Raw genomic sequence first — 27,422 nt, 5'->3', positions numbered from 1 at the left:
GGAAGATAAAAAAGTCAAACTCTTGAAAGCAGAGAATTGAATATGAGTGCCAAAGCATAGGGGAAGGGGGGAATGAAGGGATGTCCAAGGGTACACGCATTTTATATGAAAGATAAAAAATTTTGGAGATATAATGGTAACAATTGTTTATAATTCTGTATTGCATACTTGAAATTTTGCTGAGAGTTATATTAAGTGTTCTCACACACACACAAAAAATGGAAACATATGAGGTGATGTATGTTAATTAACTAGTTTATGGCAATCATTTAACAGTTTATATATATATATTTATATATGTAAAAATCATACTGTAAAATCTAAATATACATAATTTGTAGTTTTCAGTTTTACTTCAATAAAGCTGGAAAGAGTACCCAGCAATACAAACATACATAGAAAAATCACATGATTCCACTATAGGCTCTTATTCTATTTGTTTTACAGAGGATGCTGTGGACCCTCTTTGAGGGGAGATAGCATTATCAAAAGCCTTTCCAATTTTTCATGCATCATGATCAGGATTCAATACAGATTTCATCACTTAAGTGAAAAATCCTTTTAAAATGAAAGTGAAAGAAAAACATTTTTACATAAACAGAGAGATTTTTCACCAGCAAGCTAACATAAAAAGAAATAATACAGAATAGAATTCAAGCCAAGGGATGTAATCTCATATAGAAGAATTATATACTCAGGGAGGAATGAAGAATAATGGGAAGAGTATGTGGGTAACATGTTAATCAGTACTAAAATTCTAATAATAATAGTTTATTTTAGGATTTAAAGTATGACTAGAAGAGAATTTATTTTAACTATAACAAAAAAAGGAAGATACGAAATGTTCTCAAGTCCTCATACTGTCAATTAAATAATAGATGTGATATATTTTATTAAGTTGCAAAAAGGTAAGAGTGTATTCTGTCATATCTAGAAGAAATACTAAAAGAATATTACAAAGATGCAACCAAAAATTTAATAAAGCAAAAAATGAAGGATAATGGATTATATTTAGTTAATCAAAAACATGGATAAATGGGAGAGAAAAATGAATATAAATCAAATAAAAAACACATAGTTTTTTATTTGTGGTATATTTTACCTTATTAACAGAAAAAAAGAAAGTATATAATTTTGATGGATCCAGATAAAGCCATTTGTAAAATTTAACCATTGTTAAATTGTGGAAAATTCTGAAAGAGATGGGAGTATCAGACCACCTGACTGGCCTCTTGAGAAACCTATATGCAGGTCAGGAAGCAACAGTTAGAACTGGACATGGAACAGCAGACTGGTTCCAAATAGGAAATGGAGTACGTCAAGGCTGTATATTGTCATCCTGCTTGCTTATTTAACTTATATGCAGAGTATATCATGAGAAACGCTGGGCTGGAAGAAGCACAAGCTGGAATCAAGATTGCTGGGGGAAATATCAATAACCTCAGATATGCCGATGACACTGCCCTTATGGCAGAAAGTGAAGAGGAACTTAAAAGCCTCTTGATGAAAGTGAAAGAGGAGAGTGAAACAGTTGGCTTAAAGCTCAACATTCAGAAAACTAAGATCATGACATCCGGTCCCATCACTTCATGGGAAATAGATGGTGAAACAGTGGAAACAGTGTCAGACTTTATTATTTTGGGCTTCAAAATCACTGCAGATGGTGATTGCAGCCATGAAATTAAAAGACGCTTACTCATTGGAAGGAAAGTTATGACCAATCTAGATAGTATATTCAAAAGCAGAGACATTATTTTGCCAACAAAGGTCCATCTAGTCAAGGCTATGGTTTTTCCAGTGGTCATGTATGGATGTGAGAGTTGAACAGTGAAGAAAGCTGAGCCCTGAAGAATTGATGCTTTTGAACTGTGTTGTTGGAGAAGACTCTTGACAGTTCTTTGGACTGCAAGGAGATCCAACCAATTCATCTTAAAGGAAATCAGTCCTGGGTGTTCTTTGGAAGGAATGATGCTAAAGCTGAAACTCCAGTACTTTAGCCACCTCATGCGAAGAGTTGACTCATTGGAAAAGGCCCTGATGCTGGGAGGGATTGGGGGGCAAGAGGAGAAGGGGACGACAGAGGATGAGATGGCTGAATTGCACCACTAACTCGATGGACATGAGTTTGAATAAACTCTGGGTGTTGGTGATGGACAAGGAGGCCTGGAGTGCTGCTCTTCATGGGGTCGCAAAGAGTCAACCATGACTGAGGAACTGAACTGAACCATTGTTAATGATTTAAAAATTGAAATGTTACCAAATAATGAGTATAAGGAAATGTACTTAATCTGACAAAGAGTAACTATCAATTAAAAAGCCCACAGCGACCATTTTCTGTGATGAACTTTTAAAATGTTTCACTCTGTGAGCAGAGAAGGATGCTTGCTATCATTACTTTGTTCAACATTGTACTCAAGGTCTTGGCCTTTCAATATGACAGAAAAATAGTCACTAGTGGGGATTAAATTTGTCCTTATGTACTGATGAATGATTGGACATATAAAAATATTTTTTAATCTTGTAGATATAGTATTTGAATTAATAAGAAATTTTGTTAGGCATAGAATAAAAGATTAATAACAAATCAATGTTATTTTCTATTACTATATTGCTGTCAGTAATAAATGAGAAGAAAATCAACTTTAAAAAGCATAAAATAACATCAAATACCTAGAAAGAATATTATAAAAGATGGTCAAGGTCAATGGAAACTTTTTTAAAAGGCTTTGATAAGTGAAGGAATATTCTGTTTCTTGACTGGGAGACTTACTCATAAGATGTCATTTTTCCCCCAAATGATCTATAGATTTCAAAACAGTCAATCTCCAAACAGTGGAGATAATCTTAGCAAAAAGTACAATAGAAAGACATCACTATCAGATATCAAAGCCTATTATAAAGTTGAAAAAATTAAGAAAATATTATCTTTTTTCAAGAAGAGAGGAATAGATCATTGGAACAGAATGAATTGAGAAATCAGTCACTTTGAGAAAGGTGCTACTGTAGTACATTAGAAAAAAACAACAACAAAAAACGGATATTTTCAATAATGGATGCTTGTTCATTTAGATGTTAATATGGGAAAATGTGAACTTTGAACCATATCATCCATCATGTGCATATAAAAAGTCAATTTCTAACGGACTTTAGATACAAATGAGAAAGATAAAATAAAGAATGCTACTATAATAAAGCATAAGATATTGTCATGATCTTGAGGTATACACTTAGCCAGCACTAAATATATATATGTATATATATATATGTAACTAATTATTTTAGTTACATCAAAGTATAAATTGTATTATATTAAGAAATTATTAATGGTATCACCAAAAGGCATTGTTAAAAATGTGAATAAACCTAATAGAAAAGAAGCAAACAATCTAATTTAAAAGATGAACAAAAGATTAAATAGGCATTTCACAATAGAGAAAATTTAGAGTCAGTAAGCAAATGAAAAGGTGTTCAAGTTAATTACTAATCAAGGAAAATGAGAAATAAATTCTTATTGTTATAACATTGACATGCTCTCCAGAAAGGTCAAAATTATAATTCTAACAGTATAAAACTCTAGCAAATAAGTAGAGTAGTCTAAATTATCCTGTAGTTTGGGTAGGGAATTAAATTAGTACAACACCTTTGTAATAATCTTTGACATCATCTACCATAGCCAATTATATAAGAGACAAGAAATCAAAATTCCACTCCTGTGTGTAAAATGAACAAATAAATACACAAACATTCACCAATAGGCAATGTACAAAATTTTTATATCAGCATCATCTATGACAATAACAACAACAAATCTAACCTTAAACATGCATCAACAGTAATACGAATAAATAAGTGGTACTATTCGGTGGTACAGTGGGATAGTATTATTACAAGGAGAGTGAATAAAAATTGCCATATTTTCTCATGTGCTGATAAAGTATCATTTCTTTATCTAGCCACTGTTTCCACAGATTTGTTTCATGGAGCAAATGCCAGATATGCTTTCAGGCAAAAGGCTTTTTTATATGACTTATAAAACTCTATTGCCTTGTCTCAAGTCTCCAATTCTTGCTTCACAAGAGAACTGCACACAGAATATTATGACAATAATGAACGAAATCAAAGATGACTTAAACAGATGGAGAGGTGTTCCATGTTCCTGGGTAGGAAGAATCAATGTTGTGAAAATGATTATACTACCAAAAGCTATCTACAGATTCAATGTGATCCCTATGAAATTACCAATGGCATTTTTCACAGAACTAGAACAAAAATTTTCACAATTTATATGGAAGAACAAGAGACCTCAGATAGCTAAAGCAGTCTTGAGAAAGAAGAATGGAGCTGGAGGAATCAACCTTCCTGACTTTGGATTATACTACAAAGCTACAATCATCAACACAGTATGGTATTAGCACAAAAACAAATATATAGACCAATGGAACAAGATAGAAAACCCAGAAATAAACCCATGCAACTGTGTATATCTAATTTTTGACAGAGATATACAATGGGGCAAAGACAGCCTCTTCAATAAATGGTGCTGGGAAAACTGGACAGCTACATGTGAAAGAGTGAATTTAGAATACTTCCTAACATCATACACAAAGACAAACTCAAAATGGATTAAAGACCTACATGTAAGACCAGAAAAAATAAAACTTAGAGGATAACATAGGCAGAACCCTCAATGACATAAATCAAAGCAAGATCTTTTATGACCCACCTCCTAGAGTAATGGATATAAAAACAAAAGTAAAAAAGTGGGACCTGATTAAACTTAAAAGCTTTTGCCAAGCAAAGGAAACTATAGGCAAGGTGAAAAGACAACTCTCAGAATGGGAGAAAAGAATAGCAAATGAAACAACTGACAAAGGATTAATTTCCAAAATATACAATCAGCTCATACAACTCAATACCAGAAAAACAAACAACCCTATCAAAAAGTGGGGAAAAGACCTAAACAGCCATTTCTCCAAAGAACACATACAGATGGCTAACAAACACATGAAAAGATGCTCAGCATCACTCATTAGTAGAGAAATGCAAATCAAAACTACACAGGATATCACCTCACACTGGTGAGAATGGCCATCATCAAAAAGCCTACAAACAATAAATACTGGAGAGGGTGTGCAGAAAAGGGAATGCTCTTGCACTGTTGGTGGGAATATAAATTGATACAGCCACGATGGAAGATGGTACGGAGATTCTTTTAAAAACTAGGAATAAAAGCACCATATGACCCAGCAATCCCACTCCTAGGCATATACCCTGAGGAAACCAGAATTGAAAGAGATACATGTATCCTGTTGTTCATTTCAGCACTATTTACAATAACTATATTATGGAAGCAACTTAGATGTCCATCAACAGATGAATAGCTAAAGAGGCTGTGGCACATATACACAGTGGATTATTCAGTCAGTTCAGTTCAGTTCAGCTGCTCAGTGGTGTCCAACTCTTTGTGACCCCATGAATCGCAGCACAGCAGGCCTCCCTGTCCATCACCAACTCCTGGAGTTCACTCAAACTCACATCCATCGAGTCGGTGATGCCATCCAGCCATCTCATCCTCTGTCATCCCCTTCTCCTCCTGCCCCCAATCCCTCCCAGCATCAGAGTCTTTTCCAATGAGTCAGCTCTTCTCATGAGGTGGCCAAAGTTCTGGAGTTTCAGCTTTAGCATCATTCCTTCCAAAGAACACCCAGAACTGATCTCCTTTAGGATAGACTGGTTGGATCTCCTTGCAGTCCAAGGGACTTGCAAGAGTCTTCTCCAATACCACAGTTCAAAAGCATCAATTCTTCGGAGCTCAGCTTTCTTCACAGTCCAACTCTCACATCCATACATGACTACTGGAAAAACCATAGCCTTGACTAGACGGACCTTTGTTGGCAAAGTTATGTCTCTGCTTTACTTGTCCATAAAAAGGAACATATTTGAGTCAGTTCTGAAGAGGTGGATGAATCTAGAACCTAATATACAGAGTGAAGTGAGTCAGAAACTGAAAGATAAATATCGTATTCTAATGCATATATACAGAATCTAGAAAAAAGATGGTACTGAAGAATTTATTTACAGGGCAACAATTGAGAAACAGGCATAGAGAATATACTTACAAAATTGGTAAGAGGGGAGGAGAGAGTGACACGTAAGGAAAGAGTTACATGGAAGCTTACATTACCATATGTAAAATAGATAGCCAATGGGAATTTGCTGTATGGCTCAGGAAACTCAAACAGGGCTTGGTATCAACCTAGGTGGATGCGATGGGGAGGAGATAGGAGGGAGGTTCAAAAGGGAGAGGATATATGTTTCAGTTCAGCTCAGTCACTCAGTCGTGTCTGACTGTTTTCGACCCCAAGAACCACAGCATGCCAGGGCTCCTTGTCCACCACCAACTTCTGGAGTCCACCCAAACCCATGTCCATTGAGTCAGTGATACCATCCAATCATCTCATCTTCTGTTGCCCCCTTCTCCTCCTGCCCTCAATCTTTCCCATCATCAGTGTCTTTTCCAATGAGTCAGCTCTTCATATCAGGTGGCCAAAGTATTGGAGCTTCAGCTTCAACATCTGTCCTTCCAAGGAACACACAGGACTCATCTCCTTTAGGATGGACTGGTTGGATCTCCTTGCTATCAAAGGGACTCAAGAGTCTTCTTGAACACCACAGTTCAAAAGTATCAATTTTCCAGCATTCAGCTTTCTTTATAGTCCAACTCACAACCATATATGACCACTGGAAAAAACCATAGCCTTGACTATAAAAACCTTTGTTGATAAAGTAATGTCTCTGCTTTTGAATATGCTTTCTAACTTTCCTTCCAAGGAGTAAGCATGTTAAAATTTCATAGCTGCATCACCATCTGCAGTGATTTTGGAGCCCCAAAAAATAAAGTCTGACACTGTTTCCACCATTTCCCCATCTATTTGCCATTAAGTGATGGGACCCGATGTCATGATCTTAGTTTTCTGAATGTTGAGCTTTAAGCAAACTTTTTCACTCTCCTCTTTCACTTTCATCAAGAGGCTCTTTAGTTCTTCTTCACTTTCTGCCATAAAGGTGGTGTCATCTGCATATCTGAGGTTATTGATATTTCTCCCAGCAATCTTGATTCCAGCTTGTGCTTCTTCCAGCCCAGCGTTTCTCATGATGTACTCTGCAGAGAAGTTAAATAAGCACAGTAACAATATACAGCCTTGACGCACTCCTTTTCCTATTTGGAACCAGTCTGTTGTTCTATGTCCAGCACAAACTGTTGCTTCTTGACCTGCATACAGGTTTCTCAAGAGGCAGGTCAGGTAGTCTGGTATTCCCATCTCTTTCAGAATTTTCCACAGTTTATTGTGATCACACAATCAAAGGCTATAGCATAGTCAATAAAGCAAAAATAGATGTTTTTTTCTGGAACTCTCTTGCTTTTCCAATAATCCAGCAGATGTTGAAATTTGATCTCTGGTTCTTCTGCCCTTTCTAAAACCAGCTTGAACATCTGGAACTTCATGGTTCATGTATTGCTGAAGCCTATGACTGATTTATGTTGAGGTTTGACAGAAAGCAACAAAATTCTGTAAAGCAATACCTTCAATTAAAAATAAATACATTTAAAAACAAAATATATTATCTTTGCAAATTTTGTATGTGCATCATAATATCTAATGATAATAAGTAATAATAATGACCACAATAATAGTAATAATAATAATGGTAACAATAATAGCTAAAATTTAACATGATCCAGGAGCTGTTATAAGCTAATTTCCATAGTAATTCCTTTACCCTTCACCTAAGTCTAACTGGGATACATGTTCCTTTGTCTATTTTACAGTTGAAGAAACTGAATTACAGACAGCTTAAATGATTAGCCAATTTAACAAAGTTAGTAAGTTGCAAAGCTGATTTTAAATCCAGAAGGCTTGTATCTAGACTCCATCTTAGTGTTACTTACCCTGCTCTATGTACATTGCCCTCATTTGGATAGACTGGAAACTAGATGTTTATAGGCATTAAGCTTTGAGTAGAGTGGATAATAGGACTTCCCAGGTGAGGCTGGTGGTAAAGAATCCACCTGTCAGTGCAGGAGATGCAAGAGACACAAGTCCAATCCCTGGGTTGGGAACATCTCCTGGAGTAGGAAATGGCAATGTACTCCAGCATTCTTTCCTAGGAAATTCCATGGACAGAGAAGCCTGCCAGGCTAGATTCCATAGAGCTACAAAGATTTGGACACAACTGAGTGACTGAACACATCCAAAGTGGATAATAGTTTTATCAATTTACAGATAAGAAAACTGATAAACAGGCTGCTGTTGCTCCTGCTAAGTCTCTTCAGTTGTGTTCTATTCTGTGCAACCCCATAGACGGCAACCCACTAGGCTCATCTGTCCCTGGGATTCTCCACACAAGAATACTGGAGTGGGTTGCCATTTCCTTCTCCAATGCATGGAAATGGAAAGTGAAAGTGAAGTCACTCAGTTGTGCCCAACTCTTAGTGAGCTCATGGACTGTAACCTACCAAGCTCCTCCATCCATGGTATTGTCCAGGCAAGAGTACTAGAGTGGGTGGTCATTGCCTTATCCAGATAAGCAGGCTATTTAAATGATTTGTAGAGATCAAATAGCAATTAAAGTCTATAATCAGAATCAGAATTCAAATTTACAGATTGGGTCTAGAACTCTGTGAACTATATCACAAATCTAGAGAAATTATTTAAAAGTAAGAAAAATTAGATGACACTTGAATATTTTCTCTAAGATCTCACCTTGGGAACAGAAAAGCATCCAGGACCTCACCTTGCTCCCATATCCTCCCCAGCACCTTCCCCACTCCCAACTCCCTCCAAAAGATTGGGTTCCTTAAGGGTATTTGGATCACAAAATCAAGTGTAGTACCTGCTTGTTTCTCTTCTATCTATAAGACCAAATTGATTTTCTTCTTGTGCTGTATTCTTGTAACTTAAATTATAGAGGAACTTCTTATAATCTTGAGAAAGGTTACCTGATTTATGAAGGAGACTATGGAAGCAGGGTCATGGCCCCTTTATCCTTGTCCATGAATCAGATGTCAACTGGATCAGGACCATGAGTCCTGACCATCTTTCCTCCATCTCGCCTTGTCTCTAAGGGAGTGGTAGTGAGTCTGAGTTTCATCTTCCGTGTAAAAAATACTTGCTCATTATGGCAGTAAGGGGAGTCCTGGGGGTGCAGCAAATATCTAAATTCATTTTCCTTGAGTACAGCAGAACATTATTCAGAATGGATATTCTTGATGCATATAGCATGACTGACAGTTTTATGCTCATTTTTTTATGGGTCCACAAAGTTATATAAGTAAATAATTTTATTAACTTTTAGGACTCCCTTGGTAAGCATTGGGTGTGGTCCTGTGGATCTTTGCTAATTCTGGCAAAACTATATAACCTTTATTTCCTTTTTTTTTTTAATTGACTTGTTTTTCTTTCCTTTTTCCTTTTCCCCTTCTCTTCCTTTCCTTCTCTACTACTGTTGAAACATATGCATGACTCTAAAACACATCTTTCAAATATGAAGCAAGGAAGTGAAGATATTTACCTACAAAAAATCAGTACAATGGAAATGCTTAAGAAATAGAACTACAAACAAAATTTTAATCAATAAGTCTTAAATTAAAAAGAAACAAAAAAAGCTAACTTTGTAGACTTAAGCATTTTATGGTTTTAACACAAGTTACAGGTGAGATTAATTTTCTGAAACATGGCTCATTAACATTTTTAGTGTTTGTCATATTTTAAGATAATATTGTTACGTACCACTGGATAAAATTAATAGTCCATTAAAATGGTCTCACCTTAAATCAGAGACAGTTTGCTGTAACTAGAATTTTCAATTCTCTAATGAATTTTTCTCTGCTATGAAAAGAAAAAGCTCCTATATTAAAATGATATACGAGGGCAAGAGGAAATTTATGATCTAAACTTGCTGCAAATCATTTGTATTGATCTGTTTTGTTTCCATTCTGCTGAAGCTAATGGAAATCATTTGTCACCTGACTTGTCCCAGCTGATTTGAAAAAAACGCTGCACCATTTATCAGAACAGCTGAAGGTCTGGTACAAGTGTGCTTATGTCTGCAATCGCCAAGATATACTCAGTTTCTAAGGAAGTGGTGAATATCAGTCTATTTTGCTCATAGGCTTAAACACATAAATTAAATATTGATATAAAAGTATACCTAATGAATTCTAATAAAATAGTAAATAGGGAACATGTATTGGTGGTAGAATAGTCTACTTATTAATAGCATTTTAATATTTTTATGTTTCATGAGCTAAACCTAAAATATAATTATGTGATATCAACTATGGCAATATTATACACATAGAAATAAAAGTTGAACACCATTAGAGCAATATATTTAAGGAAATAAGCTTCCTTTCCTGACTCATAAATTTTTCTGAGTTTGACTCTTACCTCTGAAGAATATTTTTGGTGAATCAAACCTTAAACTTTAATCCTTACAATATTGTAAATGAAATTTATTTCAAATTTAGTTATAGGAAAAGAAAACTTATGATGTGTGCTTGTTTTCATGCAAGAAATCAATAATTGTTGGCCTTGAGAAGCCAATTTTGTAATTTTCAAATTCTCATAAGATGTGCTATCCCTTCACGTCAGCCTATATACATCAGATAAGGTGAGAGGAGAATTTGTCTCACAAATCTTCTGTAACATTCTTTCAAGCTGTTAAAGGCCAGAAGCCATTGTATGAAAGATTATTTAAATTTTGTCATTATGGTATTCCAAGATACCAAATTATCTTGCAGTAAGGCAAATTTCGGAGAAGGCAATTGGAACCCACTCCAGTACTCTTGCCTGGAAAATCCCATGGACAGAGGAGCCTGATAGGCTGCAGAACATGGGGTAGCTAACAGTCGGCCATGACTGAGCGACTTCACTTTCATTTTGCACTTTCATGCACTGGAGAAGGAAATGGCAACCCACTCCAGTGTTCTTGCCTGGAGAATCCCAGAGATGGGGGAGCCTGGTGGGCTGCCATCTGTGGGGTCGCAGAGAGTCAGACACGACTGAAATGACTTAGCGGCAGCAGCAGCAGCAAGGCAAATTTACCCATGAGTTAAACTCACATACGAAGCAACACCATAAAGCGCGAGCAAAGAATGAGCAAGTTCCAGAGTTGCACTGGCCCTTTCATACACGTAATGCTCCTATTTATTTTCTAATACACTGCCTTTTTCCCCCCTATATCTCTGTCCCTTTCCAATTAATTGAGTAGCATAATTTGAGCACATATTTACAGAATATACATATATGTTCTAAAATTTATGATGTTAAAAATAGAGTTCATTCACTTTTTCATCCTTTATTCATCCAATAAATGTTACCAATTACTTTTAGGAACTAGAAAATCTGACAAGTTTGGGAATAAAATGGTGCAGAAAAGGGAGACATTGTCTTCATTCTTAAGAATTTAGACTTGAGCAGGATAAGGATATAAGTCATTCTAGAGACTTTCTTTTATGATAAGTTCATGACATAGGCAAATTTGATAAGAAATAGCAACATTTGGCCTTTAGTCATCTAATTACTTAATAACACATCTGTCAAAATTCTTATATGGGTTGATTATATTTTTCTGAGCATGTAGAAAACTAGCCATTGAAGACAAGTGTTTTAAGTTTTTCATTTACTTATCAATTTCTGTTACTTATCAATTTATATCTGTTGGACATTTACTTATCAATTTCTGTTACTTATCAACTCATATCTGTTGGACATGAATGAATGAAATGTTGCCATTTTCTCCCTCATGATTTGACATTCTCTTAGTGTTTTGAAATTACAGGGGAAAATGGACATTATTTACAAAATTTTCCAATTGTGTTAAAAGAAATTTTAAAATTTGTATTCATGGACTTTCCCTGTCATCCAGTGATTAAGACTCAACACTTTCAAGGCAGGAAGTTCAGGTTTGATCCCTGGTAAGGGAACTAAGATTTTACATGCTGCAAGGTACAGCTACCAAAACAACAAACAGAAAATTTATATTTATTATTTCATGACATTTTCTTACTACTCTAGTGTAATCTGTAGACCTCAGGTTAAAACTACCTGTGTCTTGGTCTCATCTCATTCAGTCAGTTTATTCATTCAACGAACACTGACCACTTATTAGTAGTTGAATACATGGATGGGATACAGAAGAGAAATATAGAAGACTTTGTCTTGAGGAACTCAGTGTACTGAATAAAACAGTCATCGATAGAAGAATCTATACAATACAATACAATGTGCAATATGATAAATTTATAAACAGAATTCTTTGCATATACAAAAAAGAAAGCAAACTGTAAATCTTCAGAAAAGCTCCACCTAGGAGAATGGAAACTGTCAGAAAAATGATGTAAAATATATGGGAGATTAAGGTCAATGTGAAAAAACATCTGTGTGTATAAAGAGTTTATTTTGTGATTAGACCATGAAGTGGTCTAATTTTTAAATGGCACATTAAGAAATCTTATAGTTTTGCTGAGGAAAATAGAATCAATAGAGATTTTGAAGGTGAAGGGGAAAAATATTTTTAAACATTAAAAGAATGAATCATACGCTTAACTTATCAACAAATAATTTAGAAAATAAAGAAAAACACAAAACAGAAACAACAGTATACCCATTCTACTACCAATATATAACCTGCAGATACTCTGTGCTAACATTTAGGGTATATTCTATTGCAGAATATATTTCTAATATTCCATTCCAACATCACTCTTAAGTTGCAAAATGGACACATATATTTGCTCTTTATAGCATGCAAGCAGTGAGTGTTTCAATGTTCATTGACAACGAAAGATGTTGTTTAATGTTGATTAATGTTAAATTTGAAAAATGGATTTTATACGTAAAGTATTTAGTGATTCAGTTCAGTTCAGTTGCTCAGTTTTGTCTGACTCTTTGCTACCCCATGAATTGCAGCACGCCAGGCCTCCCTGTCCATCACCATCTCCCGGAGTTCACTCAGACTCACATCCATCGAGTCCGTGATGCCATCCAGCCATCTCATCCTCTGTTGTCCCCTTCTCCTCCTGCCCCCAATCTCTCCCAACATAAGAGTCTTTTCCAATGAGTCAACCCTTCACATGAGGTGGCCAAAGTATTACAGCTTCAGCTTTAGCATCTTTCCTTCCAAAGAAATCCCAGGGTTATTCTCCTTCAGAATGGACTGGTTGGATCTTCTTGCAATCCAAGGGACTCTCAAGAGTCTTCTCCAACAACACAGTTCAAAAGCATCAATTCTTCAGCACTCAACCTTCTTCACAGTCCAACTCTCACATCCATACATGACCACAGGAAAAACCATAGCCTTAACTAGACGGACCTTTGTTGGCAAAGTAATGTCTCTGCTTTTGAATATACTATCTAGGTTGGTCATAACTTTTCTTCCAAGGAGTAAGGGTCTTTTAATTTCATGGCTGCAGTCACCATCTGCAGTGATTTTGGAGCCCAAAATAATAGTCTGATACTGTTTCTACTATTTCCCCATATATTTCCTATGAAGTTATGGGACCAGATGCCATGATCTTCGTTTTCTGAATGTTGAGCTTTAAGCCAACTTTTTCGCTCTCCTCTTTCACTTTCACCAAGAGGCTTTTTAGCTCCTCTTCACTTTCTGCCATAAGGGTCTTGTCATCTGCATATCTGAGGTTATTGATACTTCTCCTGGCCTTCTTGACTCCAGCTTGTGTTTCTTCCAGTCCAGCGTTTCTCATGGTGTACTCTGCATATAAGTTAAATAAGCAGGGTGACAATATACAGCCTTGGCGTACTCCTTTTCCTATTTGGAACCAGTCTGTTTTTCCATGTCCAGTTCTAACTGTTGCTTCCTGACCTGCATACAGATTTCTCAAGAGGCAAGTTAGGTGGTCTGATAATCCCATCTCTCTCAGAATTTTCCACAGTTTATTGTGATCCACACGGTCAACGGCTTTGGCATAGTCAATAAAGCAGAAATAGATGTTTTTCTGGAACTCTCTTGCTTTTTCCATGATCCAGCGGATGTTAGCAATTTGATCTCTGGTTCCTCTGCTTTTTCTAAAACCAGCTTGAACATCAAGGAGTTCACAGTTCACGTATTGCTGAAGCTTGACTTAGAGAATTTTGAGCATTACTTTACTAGCATGTGAGATGAGCGCAATTGTGCGGTAGTTTGAGCATTCTTTGGCATTGCCTTTCTTAGGGATTGGAATGAAAACTGACCTTTTCCAGTCCTGTGGCCACTGCTGAGTTTTCCAAATTTGCTGGCATATTGAGTGAAGCACTTTCACAGCATCATCTTTCAGGACTTGAAACAGCTCAACTGGAATTCTATCACCTCCACTGGTTTTGTTGGTAGTGATGCTTTCTAAGGCCCAGTTGACTTCACATTCCAAGATGTCTGGCTAGTTTAGTGATTAGGAAATATAAACCCAATAAAAGTATTAATATTAAAAATATAATAAAGTCATAGAATATGTCAGTAATTAAACTGTATAAATAGATCAATGATATTTAACTAAGAATCAATAAATGTTCCCAGATATAAAGACACAACATTGAATGCGGAATGGAGAGCAGATTATTTAAAAAATGTTACTGGGACAAAGTACTTACAAGTAAAAAAGGCAAAATTTATGCCTACTCAACTACTTACATAAAATGACATCCAGATGGATCAGAGAGGTAATCAACAAAACAAAATATGTGCTATTGTTGGGTTCTCTGATAATACACAATTATTTAATGACCTTAGATGGAAAATGCTTCCAAGTAAGAAACAAAACTAAGACATCAGAAGATACTAGATTGCTAAGTTGCATACATCTTTAATTTTTTAAAATTTAGAAATGTACTAAAGAAGAAGAATAAATAAAAATCCCAAAAATGCTTGTAACACAAGGCCAAAATATATGGTTAATTTTCAAAAAGCACATGACTTCAAGTGATTTATGTGCTTCAAGTGATTTACGTGCTTCTATATATTTATATGAAATTTTAAATTATTTTATTTCAATACACTTAGATATAGCAAAAAGAATCATAGTTCTAGGATAATACCTGCAAAACTAGTTTACTCAGTTAAAGTGATTGGTTTTATAATTCTATTTCTGGGGAATATACAGGTTATATGATGCCAAAGGACCGAACAAATTATTTTCAAGAATTTAGATCTGAAAACATGCTGTGTTTTTTTTTTTTTTTTCCTGGATGCTGAAAAACTGCAGTGTCATTTTGAAAATACTAATAATTTAATGGATATTGTTAGGGTGGTTAATGTAATTTTCTGACTTGCCTAGCAATTGGTAAAATATCCAGACTCATTATTTAATCTTACATTTAGAATACTTCTAAATTTCCTGAAATTCTAAAGGAAACGCAATGCTTAAAGGTAAAATTAGGATCTGGAAGTTCAGACAGAATAGTTCTATCTGTTTAGTAGCCTCTCTTTATAGTCAAAACTAAGATTTTTCCAATAGTCATGTACAGATGTGGGAAATGGACCATAAAGGAGGTTGAGCACCAAAGAATTGATGCTTTTGAATTGCAATGTTGGAGAAGACTCATGAGAGTCCCTTGGACTATAAGATCAAATCAGTCAATCCTGAAGGAAATCAGCCCTGAATGTTCACTGGATGGACTGATGCTGAAGCTGAAGCTCCAGTACTTTGGATACCTGATGCAAAGAGCTGACTCATTGGAAAAGACTCTGATGCTAGGAAAGGTTGAAGGCAAAAGGAGAAGAGGGGGCAGAGGATGAGATGGTTAGATAGCATCACTGACTCAATACACATGAGCTTGAGCAAACTCTGGGAGATAGTGAAGGACAGGAAAGCCTGGCATGCTGTAATCCATAGGGTTACAAAGAGTCAGGCATGACTTAGCAACTGAACAACATCATGGATTACTTACATTTCTTTACTGTGGTTACAGTCATACTATTCAAACCCAGAAATAGACCAAGAATCTACTTCAGTTTGGGGATAATTTTATGATGTAATGGTGGTCAGAGTTCTGCTTATTTCTCATTATTTTCTGCTTGCATGTTTGTTTTATGTATAATAACCAGAAACTTCACTTTAAAACCACTGAGTGAATTTATAACTTATCTTATATAAAAACTTTCTTGCTTTTTCTTTGAAGAAAATTGATATTGTTGATTGCTTTATAATTTTGCCCTTCCTAAAACCAATAATACATTCTATTTATATACTATTATAGCTATTTACTGAGGAGTGGCTTAGAGGGTAAAGCGTCTGCCTACAATGCAGGAGACCTGGATTCGATCCCTGGGCTGGGAAGATCCCCTGGAGAAGGAAATGGCAACCCACTTTAATACTCTTGCCTGGAAAATCCCATGGTCTGTGAAGCCTTGTAGGCTACAGTCCATGGGGTCGCAAAGAGTTGGATACGACTGAGCTACTTCACTTCACTTCTATTCTATCTCTAGAACTGGATATGAACTGGATATAACTTTTTTTTTTTTTTTACTTTTTATATATCTACATATGAAATGACAGTTTTTTACCTTTTGTTTTTGAATAACAGTTTTGCTATAGTTTTACTTTACATGTGAGATAATCTACTTGTCCTGAAAAAAATGTTTTCTCTTAAATTTGTTTTGTTTTGCAAAGTAAGAACATTGTAAACTGATGAAGTTTTTTTTTTTTCTTAAAAAGAACAATAACTGATATCAGAGGCTAAATGATTATAAAACAACATCCGCTTGAGGTAAAAGTTCTTAAGTAGATTAGATTCAGCAGCCCTACCTGATATGTAATAGAATCTTACCTGTATTCCTCTCTCCGTGAGACTCTAATAGCATTTTCTTGCTGTTTCTCTTTATGCAACTCTAAAAGCCTTTTCTTGTATTTTCAAGTCAATAAAAACTTCTTATTGAAGGGTAACATACCCATAAAAGTGTACACATCATAGATACATGGCTCAATAAATTATCACAAATGGAACACTGAATAATCAGCACTCAGACCAAGAAATAGAATCTTACCATTTTTCTAGAAGTTTCCCTTGTCCCCCTTTCCTAACGTCACACTTCCCAGGAGTATTTACTGTTCTATCCTTTTTGTATAAATTAGTTTTGCCTGTTTTTCTTTTATAAATATAATGACACATATGTATATTTTTGTCTGACTTCTGCTCCATGAATATGATAGTCAATCCATACTATCCAATCCAAAGGATCCAACTATTGTATATAGTTGTAGATTGTTCCTTATAATTCCTGATTAGTAGCTCATTGTGTGACTTGCACAGAATTACTAAACTTGTTCTTCTGTTTATGTTTACCTCTCCGACCTACTGCTGTTTTTCTGCCCACCAAGAGGCACTATTTTTCGGATGCCTTAAGGTAATTCCTATCAAAGCTTTGCTGTCTAGAATTTTTTACTTTTTGCCTGCTAATCTCCCAGCATCATTCCCAATATACTTTCTTTTCCTGGTGTTTCTTTCTGGCAGCCAGATTGCAGAATAATAGTTAAGCCTCCTGGAAATACCAACCTTTTAAATTTATAGTCCTCTCTTTCTTAATCTTCAAGTGCTGGAACATAGGGAATGTTGAAGCTATGTTGAGCTGCAATCAAAAGCAACTTACTGTATCAGGAAAAGCCACTCTCTTGAAATAGTCGGGTCATGCTACTAAGTCCAGGCTATCTTTCTAGATTACATATTTATAGATCATATATAACTTCCATGGTGGCATATTCTAGCTCCCACCCAGCCCAAAACACCGATGACTTCATTTTTACTGGGACATAATAAGAAAAAAAAAAAAGACATAGGGATGCAAACATTTTCCACAATATTATAAAACAGTTATATTTCACGGAACTGGTTGACGAATGAAGTAACTTTGTTTCTAGAAGCTGTGGAGAAAGATTCTGCCTTTGGAGAGGCTAAGAAATTAAAAGATTAGAAGTATTAGATTAATTTAAGAAATGAAGAGTCAAAGTACCAGAGATTTGAATGAGGACAGAGACAGGGACATTATACATTGTCTCTAAACTTTTAGACGAAACCCTGTACTTTTTTATCTATTTACATAGACATATTTTAATCTTGCCTGGAGAATCCCGTGGACAGAGAAGCCTGGAGGGCTATAGTCCATGGGGTTGCAAAGAGTCAGACACCATCAAAGTGACTTAGCACAGCACATTTTAATCATTCTTCTTCAAAACTGCACTGCTTCTAATTTTGTAAAACTTCTGTATAGAAGCTTAATATTTCATTCTGAAGTTCATTAAACCACTAAATTATTTTGATGAACTCCAAATACATGTTATACATCTGTAGCAATGTTCTGGCACCTACATGACTATGTGTTTGTTTGTCAATTGTATTATTTTAGTTTAGGATAGAAACTCAGTTGTAAAAAAAAAAAAGTCTGTGGAGAAACAAACAGAACCGACATGAAAGAAAGTATGGCTCATGGAAGATAGGTAGTAATTATGTATATCTGTGACAAGACATTTGTTTTGGCTAAGAAAATATTAAGGATTTTTTTCTACCCAGTACTTTTTTACAAAGTGCTACTTAAAATGTCTATTGTTTATTCTTGCATAGAGTCCTCATAAAAAATTAACTCTGAGTGTCTTTGGAAAAAATATCAATTCCAGTGTGTCTTCCTATATATAGGAAGTACAGCCTTGTTTCCCCCAAAAATCTTATAATCATCAATTCTTCAATGCTTCATGGACAACCACATTGAAGATATTGGTTTTTATGACATTGCTTACGTCAATTGGCAGGTAACTGATTGTTTCTGGATACTAATAATGGCATTCTATCTATCTTTTGAGTCCTACTGCTTTTTCTCAGCTATAGGGAATCATTTCAATATTACATGCCTCTGAAGGAATGTTAAGTACATCACAGTGATAACCTGTCAGTTCTTTGGTTTTAATAGTGGTATGTATTTTATGAAAGTTAGTGTCTTTTATCTTGGTGTTAGCCTTTCCTTTTGATGCACTTACAGAGGCTTCATTTAATAACATTTAAGTTTTATCTGAAGAGATTACAAGGGTATTTTGAGAAGCTGTGTCAAAGCATGAATATCAGTTTTTATATTGTGTAAGGTTTTTAGTGAATTTCTGGTATAAATAATGACATTTCTCTGTATATAGTCTATGTTTTAAGTCCAAAACACTTGCCTTACTCTTTCTACCACTTTGGGTGGTACTACACTTTAAAGAGAAAAAAAAAATCCATGTACTTTAAACAGTAATTATAAATGTACTGGGACATATTTTGTAGGTATAACCAAGAAGGACAGATTTCCTTGAAAACTGTAATTAACCTATTTTATCAACAATTCTGATTTTGACATCATATTTATCACTTTTACTCAACACATTAACTTAGCATTTGTGTGATCAATGTGGATAATGAATAAGTCTATTCTCTAACACAATATAACTTAATTCATTGGTTATTTACTCATGTTCCTTAGTTAAAAAAAAAAAAAAGTCTATGTGACAATTGTTAACTTCCAGGGAATAGTCATCACAGCATCTGTGAAAATGTTGTGTTTGAAAGGAATTTCTTGCCCTGAGCTTAAGGTTTGGCTTTGAGTGTGTAACAAGAGGCACTTTGGAAAATGCTAGCTTCAGGTTATAATGAATCAAAGATCAGAAATTGGTAAAAAAGGAGTTGAATGCTTTTTTTGGGATAGACATTATTTTAATTTTTTCTCATGGATTATGGAATTTAATTTTCTTAAAAGCATATACAATTGGTCTATTGCTATCATCAATTTATAAATGAGGGAATAAATCATTAAAAATGTTGCTCAGGATCATGCAGTTAGCTAAGAGGCAGACCCCTTATATGAACATGAGCAGTTTTTGGATGATAGCATGCTTCTTTAAAAAGTATAGTATATAATTTTCAACTTAGAAGGATGTCCATGAACTACATCTGTGAACTTGTTAGAAATGCACTTGTTAGAGTACTGCTTTTTCTTAGTTTGTGCCATTATGTGGGCAAAGTTTCTTGAAGATGGCTTCCTTTCTAATATGTAGAGAGGCTTCTAGAGAAGTCCTTACTGTCACACTACTTCTTTTACTTTTTTCTCTTTGTCCTTCTGGAAGTACATTCTTACAATCTGATGATTTGACATCTATTATGAAATTGTAAGTGGAGAGGGGCATAGTAACCCACTCCAGTATTTTTGCCTGGAAAATTCTATGGACAGAGGAGCCTGGTGGGCTACAGTCCATGAGGTCTCAAAAAATTGGACACTACTCAGTGACTCACAATTGTGAAAAGAGAGCACTGAAGAAGCTTAGGATACTGATGTCATTAAGACAGAATTCCTGCCTTGAGTTGACAACCCACAGTATTCTTGTCGGAGAAGGCAATGGCACCCCACTCCAGTACTCTTACCTGGAAAATCTCATGGATGGAGGAGCCTGGTAGGTTGCAGTCCATGGGGTCACTAAGAGTCGGGCACCACTGAGCGACTTCACTTTCGCTTTTCACTTTCATGTATTGGAGAAGGAAATGGTGACCCACTCCAGTATTCTTGCCTGGAGAATCCCAGAGACAGAGGAGCCTAGTGGGCTCCTCTCTATAGGGTCGCACAGAGTCGGACATGACTGAAGCGACTTAGCAGCAGCAGCAGCAGTATTCTTGTAATATAAGAAAAATAAATCTCTATTTCATTTATGTACCATTATCAAGTTCACATTGCTTGTAGTCAAATTCATTTATCAGTGTTATAAGCAACATGGATTTGGCCTGCCACAAGTAGCTCATACTGTAGTTTAGAACATTGTTATTGTTTAGTTGCTAAGTTGTGTCTGACTCTTGCAACCCCAAGGACTATAGCCTGCTAAGCTCCTCTGTCCATGGAATTTTCCAGGCAAGAATACTGGAGCAGGTTGTTGTTTCCTTCTCCAGGGCATTGTCCCAACCCCACGTCTTCTACATTACAGGGGTATTCTTTCACTGAGCCACCAGGGAAGCCAAGTTTAGATTAGACAAACACTAATGAGTAAGTTTGAATGTGTAAAATATCTAATTGATTAGTTGTGCGATATGAATTATATCTGTTCATATCAGAATATCATCATTAAGTGTTAGAATAGTCAAAAAGTGCTTCACGGGAAAAATAGATCTTTAGCTACGTTTTACGTAGAGGGTACATATTGGATGGGTTATGGAGGAAAGAATTGGCTTTCTGTGATTTGAGAACACAGTTAATAAAGGCAGGCATGTGGGAATGGGCATGTGTTTTTACAGGTAAAGTTGATCCTAGCATGACAGTGTGGACTTAAGTGAAATAAAGTCTGTAGGCATTGGGAGGTGAATTGGAACCACATAATGGATAGCTTTGACATCCAACCATAGGAATTTAACATCATAATCCTATTGGACATTTTAGCACTGCCATAGATGAAGTAATCTGATATAATGTTGATTTAAACTTTTGTATTAGAGTTCTTTCCCATAATAAAATTTTATTGAGTGAAACTTTACTACAAATACTGTAATAACCATTCTCATTTGGACTAAGCATCATTAATTTTTTATTGATGTATAGTTGATTTACAATGTTGTGTTAATTTCTGCTGTATAGCAAAGTGATTCAGTAATAAGTATATAAAATATTCTTTTCCATTATATTTTATTGCAGGATATTAAATATAGTTTCCTGTGCCATTCCAGAATATTTTGTTGTTTATCCATTCTATATATAAGGGTTCGCATCTGCTATCTCAACCTCCCAGTCCATCGCTCTCCCACTCAACCCTCTCCTTGGCAATCATGAGTCTGCTCTTTATGTTTGTGAGTCTGTTTCTGTTTTGTAGGTAATTACATTTGTGTCATATTTTAGATTCCACGAATAAGTGATATCGTATGGCATTTGTTGTGTTTTGTTGTTGTTGTTATTTTGCCATTCCACATATTCCCTGAGCAGGAACTGAACCCAGGTCACAGCACTGAAAGCTGGGGATACTAACCACTAGGCCACCAGAGAACTCCTTATCTTTCTCTTTTGGACTTACTTCAATTAGTATGGTAATCTCTAAGTCCATTCATGTTGCTGCAAATGGTGTTGTTTCATTCTTTTTGCGGCTGCATACTATTCTGTTGTATACACGTACCACATCTTTATCTATTCATCTGTTGATAAGCATTAAGGTTATTTCCATGTGTTGCCTATTGTAAATAGTGTTGCTATGAACCTAGGGATGCATGTATCTTTCTGAATTAGAGTTTTGTTTAATATATGCCAAGCAGTGGAATTGCCGGATCATATAGCAACTCCATTTTAAATTTTCTAAGGAACCTTCATACTGTTTTCTATAGTGGCTGCACCAACTTACATTTCCACCAACAGTATAGGAGTGATATCCTTTTCTTCCACCCCCTCTCCATTATTTGCTATTTGTAGACTTAAATGATAGCCATCCTGATAAGTGTGAGATGTGTAGTTTAGATTTGCATTTCTCTAATAATTAGAGATGTTGAGAATCTTTTCATGTGCCTCTTGGCCATTTTTATGCATTCTTTGGAGAAATGTCTACTTAGATCTTCTGAGCATTTTTCAATTAGTTTGCTTGTTTTTGGTTGTTGAGTTGTATGAGCTGGTTGTATATTTTGGCAATTAATCTCTGATTGACCTCATCATTTACAAATATTTTCTCCCAGTATATAGATTTTTTTCATTTTGTTATGGATTTATTTGCTGTACAGAATTTATACGTTTCATTAGGATTCACTTGTTAATTTTGGACAAAGCATCATTATCAATTCAAGTAAAATTGTTAGTTGTTTACAATGGCAGCCACTTTTACAAAACTTACTAATATTATCTTTTTGTAACTTAGAACAGTTTGCTAAATGCTTGTTCCATTCACTGCTTCATCCTAGGAGATTAAAGAAGAGGAAATCAAGAAGAAATTTACTTAAGGTGTGAGATACACACAGGATACAATATGTAGTTTATGTACGTAAGTGCTTGAACTCTTTAAAACAGATAGAGAGATAAGAGAAAAAGTATCTATCTAGGGGTCCTGACACATATTTAAAGAAATTAAGAGGGATTATATTTTCTGAGTTGAATGAATAGAAATTGAACCAGCATTGACTGATTCTATCAAAAATATTTTAAAATGCATATTAGGTCTCAGGAAATCTCAGTGCTAGTCAGTTATGTTCAGCTACCAAGAAAAGTGTCTAAACATTTGCTTCAATTTTCCCAGAGTGGAAAAGACAAAAAAATTAAATAAAATGCAGACCTAGCTTTCAAAATTATGGGCGTGACATTAGAGTCAGTTAGACAATAAATAAATATCCAGAAGTGATTGAAAAAATGTTGAGACCAAAATTAAAGGAGTAATGTGTGATACAGAGTAATGCTGTAGAAGGGTGCAATTTTTCTTTTAAGAAATAAATTGATTGAACAATGAAAGAAAGAGGGAAGTAAGCCATTTAGACATTTTGAGGAAAACGTGATTGAGCAAAAGCAAAAAGCCAAATATGGTTAGAGCAACACAGGGAGCATTATAAAATGAGGTCAGGGAATTAGGCAGTGGTAGAACTTTTACAGTCATTTAGACAAAGATAAGGACTTGAGTGGAGGAAAGTATAGATAAATTGTATAGTTTTGAATAAAACTAATGGCATAAGTTAATCTGTGTTTATGATGGCATGGTGGCAACTCTGTGTGGAATAAAGGATGTAGTGGAGCAAGAATAGTTTTGGGGGCCAATTATGACTGACTAACACAAAGGAGAGATGATGATTGGTTTGGACTAGGATGGTAGGGTAGTGAAAATAATCAGATTTTGGACATCCTTCTCAGGAAAAACTGATAGAAATGTTGATGGATTCATGTGGATAGAGACAGAAAAGCTTACTTAAAAATTGCTATTATTATATCTATTAAATAACATGGGGAGATTTTGTGTAGACAATTTGAATATATGTCTGGCGTGTAAAGATGAAGTAAAGATCCTAGCATAGAACTGGTTTTAAAATCCATGAAACTACATGTGGTCAATTAGGGAGTGAGTAAAGATGGCAAAAAGAACAGAACTAAGAACTGATTCTTGAGAATATCCAGCATTTTGAGAATGGTAAAATTCAGAGTAAGCATAAAATATTAAAAATTAAGAAAAGGTACCTGTGGTTTTCCAGTGGTTAGGACTATGTGCTTCCACTACAGGAGCCATGGGTTCAATATCCTAGTCATGGAATTAGGGGAAGCGTGCCATGCAGCAGCTGCTAAGTCGCTTCAGTCATGTCTAACTCTGTGCAACCCCATAGACGGCAGCCCACCAGGCTTCCCCATCCCAGGCAAGAACACTGCAGTGGGTTGCAATTTCCTTCTCCATGCCATGCAGCATGTCCCCCACAAAGAAGAGAAAGAAAGACAAGTCCTTGTGAAATATGAGAGCTAAGGACAATGTTTTATAAGTGCTATGAAAGTCTAAAAAGGAACTAAGTATTAGCTGTATCTAATAATACAATTATTTCAAGAAGGATAAGACTGAGAACTGACAGTTGCATGTGGTGAGGTCATGATAATGAGCTTGATACAGTGGTTCGTATTGTGTAAATGCCATCACTACTGTATCAGGCAATACCTGTCCTCCCAGGTTTCCTTCACCCCACCTCCACCAGTGAGAGTCTCATCGTGTGAAGATAGATACTGCATCCTAAGTGTTCAGTTCAGTCGCTCAGTCGTGTCCAACTCTTTGCGACCCCATGAATCGCAGCACACCAGGCCTCCCTGTCCATCACCAACTCCCAGAGTTGATTCAGACTCACGTCCATCAAGTTGGTGATACCATCCAACCGTCTCATCCTCTGTTGTCCCCTTCTCCTCCTGCCCCCAATCCCTCCCAGAATCAAAGTCTTTTCCAATGAGTCAACTCTTCACATGAGGTGGCCAAAGTACTGGAGTTTCAGCTTCAGCATCATTCCTTCCAAAGAAATACCAGGGCTGATCTCCTTCAGAATGGACTGGTTGGATCTCCTTGCAGTCCAAGGGACTCTCAAGTGTCTTCTCCAACACCACAGTTCTAAAGCATCAATTCTTCAGTGCTCAGCTTTCTTCACAGTCCAACTCTCACATCCATACATGACCACAGGAAAAACCATAGCCTTGACTAGATGGACCTTAGTCGGCAAAGTAATGTCTCTGCTTTTGAATATGCTATCTAGGTTGGTCATAACTTTTCTTCCAAGGAGTAAGTGTCTTTTAATTTCATGGCTGCAATCACCATCTGCAGTGATTTTGGAGCCCAGAAAAATAAAGTCGGACACTGTTTCCACTGTTCACCACCCAACTCACCACCCATCACGCTGCCTATGTTTTCATGTGCTCTTGAGTGATTCACTTCCAAAATCTTATTTGAAGAGTGGCTTTCAAGAGCTACACAGGTACCAACTGGAATAGCCCAAGTTCTACTTCAGAAATTAAAGACTAAGAAAAAGGGTTTAGCTTGGGAGAGTGATGCTAGAGAACCAGTACGTCATGAGTGAGACTGAAGCAGAGCCAAAGCCAGGAGATGATACATTCATTACAAGGATGTTCTGTATACCTGTTCACTGTTTTGACAACAAGCCTCCCTCCTTTCCGTACCAGGAACAGAACCTCAGATATATTTCTGAAGCAATGGGAGGAACACTGGTGGATAGCTTTCTTGTGAATCATTAACTCTCTCACACTTCAACGTTTTGCTTATGTGACTGCAGAGCATCTCCAGAGCATCCCACATTATGTTTTAGGTAAATGTGGTCAGGAGGTAAGGCCAAGATGATTTGAGTGGGTGGTCCTGAGGAACTGATGATTTAGATATGATATAAAGAACATTAAAGGGTTAACTTTCAGAAGTGCACTGGTGAACACATATTTGTGTGAGTGAGTGTGTGTGTTTGGATTCATGTGTAGAGAGTCAGAATGCCAGATAGACGGAATCAACATATGTGAAGACCATGAAATAGAAGGGAGCACATACTATTCGAAGGCTTGAAGGAAAGCCAGATTGGTCAAGATATACAGAAAAAGAGAAAAATGAAAAACAAAAGGACTAGAAATGTGGAAAGAAGACAAATTCCACAGGCCATGTTGATGATGTGGATCTTTATCCTAAAATCAATGGAAATGCAATAGGATATTTTACAAGTGAAGACTGTATAAATCTATTTTCTTTTGAAAGATATTTAGTAGCTGTAGCTCAAGTGTGGAAACATATGAAAAGGGATTAGGGCCAAATGCAGTGAAACACATAAGATGTTTTTAGTAATCTTAGCTAGATATAATCATAGTTTGTACTGACATTTTGTATCTAAGAAATAAGTGAAACTAAATGAATTCGAGAGATAAAGAAAGAGAACTTTGTCATAGATGGGGTGTGTGGAGTGAAAAAGAGATATTAATTGCATCTTCTTTATGATGTCAGTTCTGTGTACTGAGATGCGGAAACAGTGGAGAAATTTCAGTCCAAGTGTGGGATGTGTAACTCGTTAATTTAGCTTTCAGCATGTTGAGTTTGTTTAACCTGTGGCATTTAAATATAAATTATTTGAATAGAAATAAAGACATGTCATTGCATGTGAGAAACTGGAGATAACCTCATGTTTGATAATTGCTTTAGAAATAATTTCTGAACTTTGTATTATTAATGAACTGCCAATGGCACTATTTTTAAAAAGATGGGACTTCCTTGGTAGTCCAGTGGTTAAGAATCCACTTGCCTATGCAGGGGACATGGGTTAGATCCCTGGTGTGGGAAGATTCCAGGTTTCCCTGGTGGATCAGCAGTAAAGAATCCACCTGAAATGCAGGATCCTCAGGAAACATGGGTTCTATCCCTGGGTCAAGAAGATCCCCTGGAGGAGAGTACAGCAACCCACTCCAGTATTTTTGCCTGGAAAATCCCATGGACAGAGGAGTATGGCAGGCTGTAGTCTATAGGGTTGCAAATTTGGACACAACCAACAGCTCTGCAGATAAAGAATCCACCTACAAAATAGGAGATGCAGGAAACATGGGTTCAATCCCTGTGTCAGGAAGATCCCCTGGAGAAGGAAATGGCAAACCCTTCCAATATTCTTGCCTGGAAAATCTCATGGACAGAGGAATCTGAAGGGCCACAGTCCAATGGGTCACAAAGAGTCAGACAAAACTGAGTGACTAAACACAACTGAATTGATTTAGCACGCATGCATGATTGGAAGATTCCACATGCTGCGCAGCAAAACTAAGGCAACAGGCTGCAACTCCTGAACCCAAACCACAACAAAGGACAGCCCCTGCTCACTGCAACTAGACAAAGCCCCCGCACAGCAACAAAGACCTTGCGCAGCCAAAAATATATACATTAATTAATTAACAAATGTAGCTGGCTAAAATACACC

This window comes from Ovis aries, chromosome 25, assembly GCF_016772045.2.
Source record: "Ovis aries strain OAR_USU_Benz2616 breed Rambouillet chromosome 25, ARS-UI_Ramb_v3.0, whole genome shotgun sequence".
NCBI classification, from domain to species: Eukaryota; Metazoa; Chordata; class Mammalia; order Artiodactyla; family Bovidae; genus Ovis; species Ovis aries.
The sequence above is the reverse complement of the archived record's forward strand: the minus strand, read 5'-3'. Positions refer to the sequence as shown.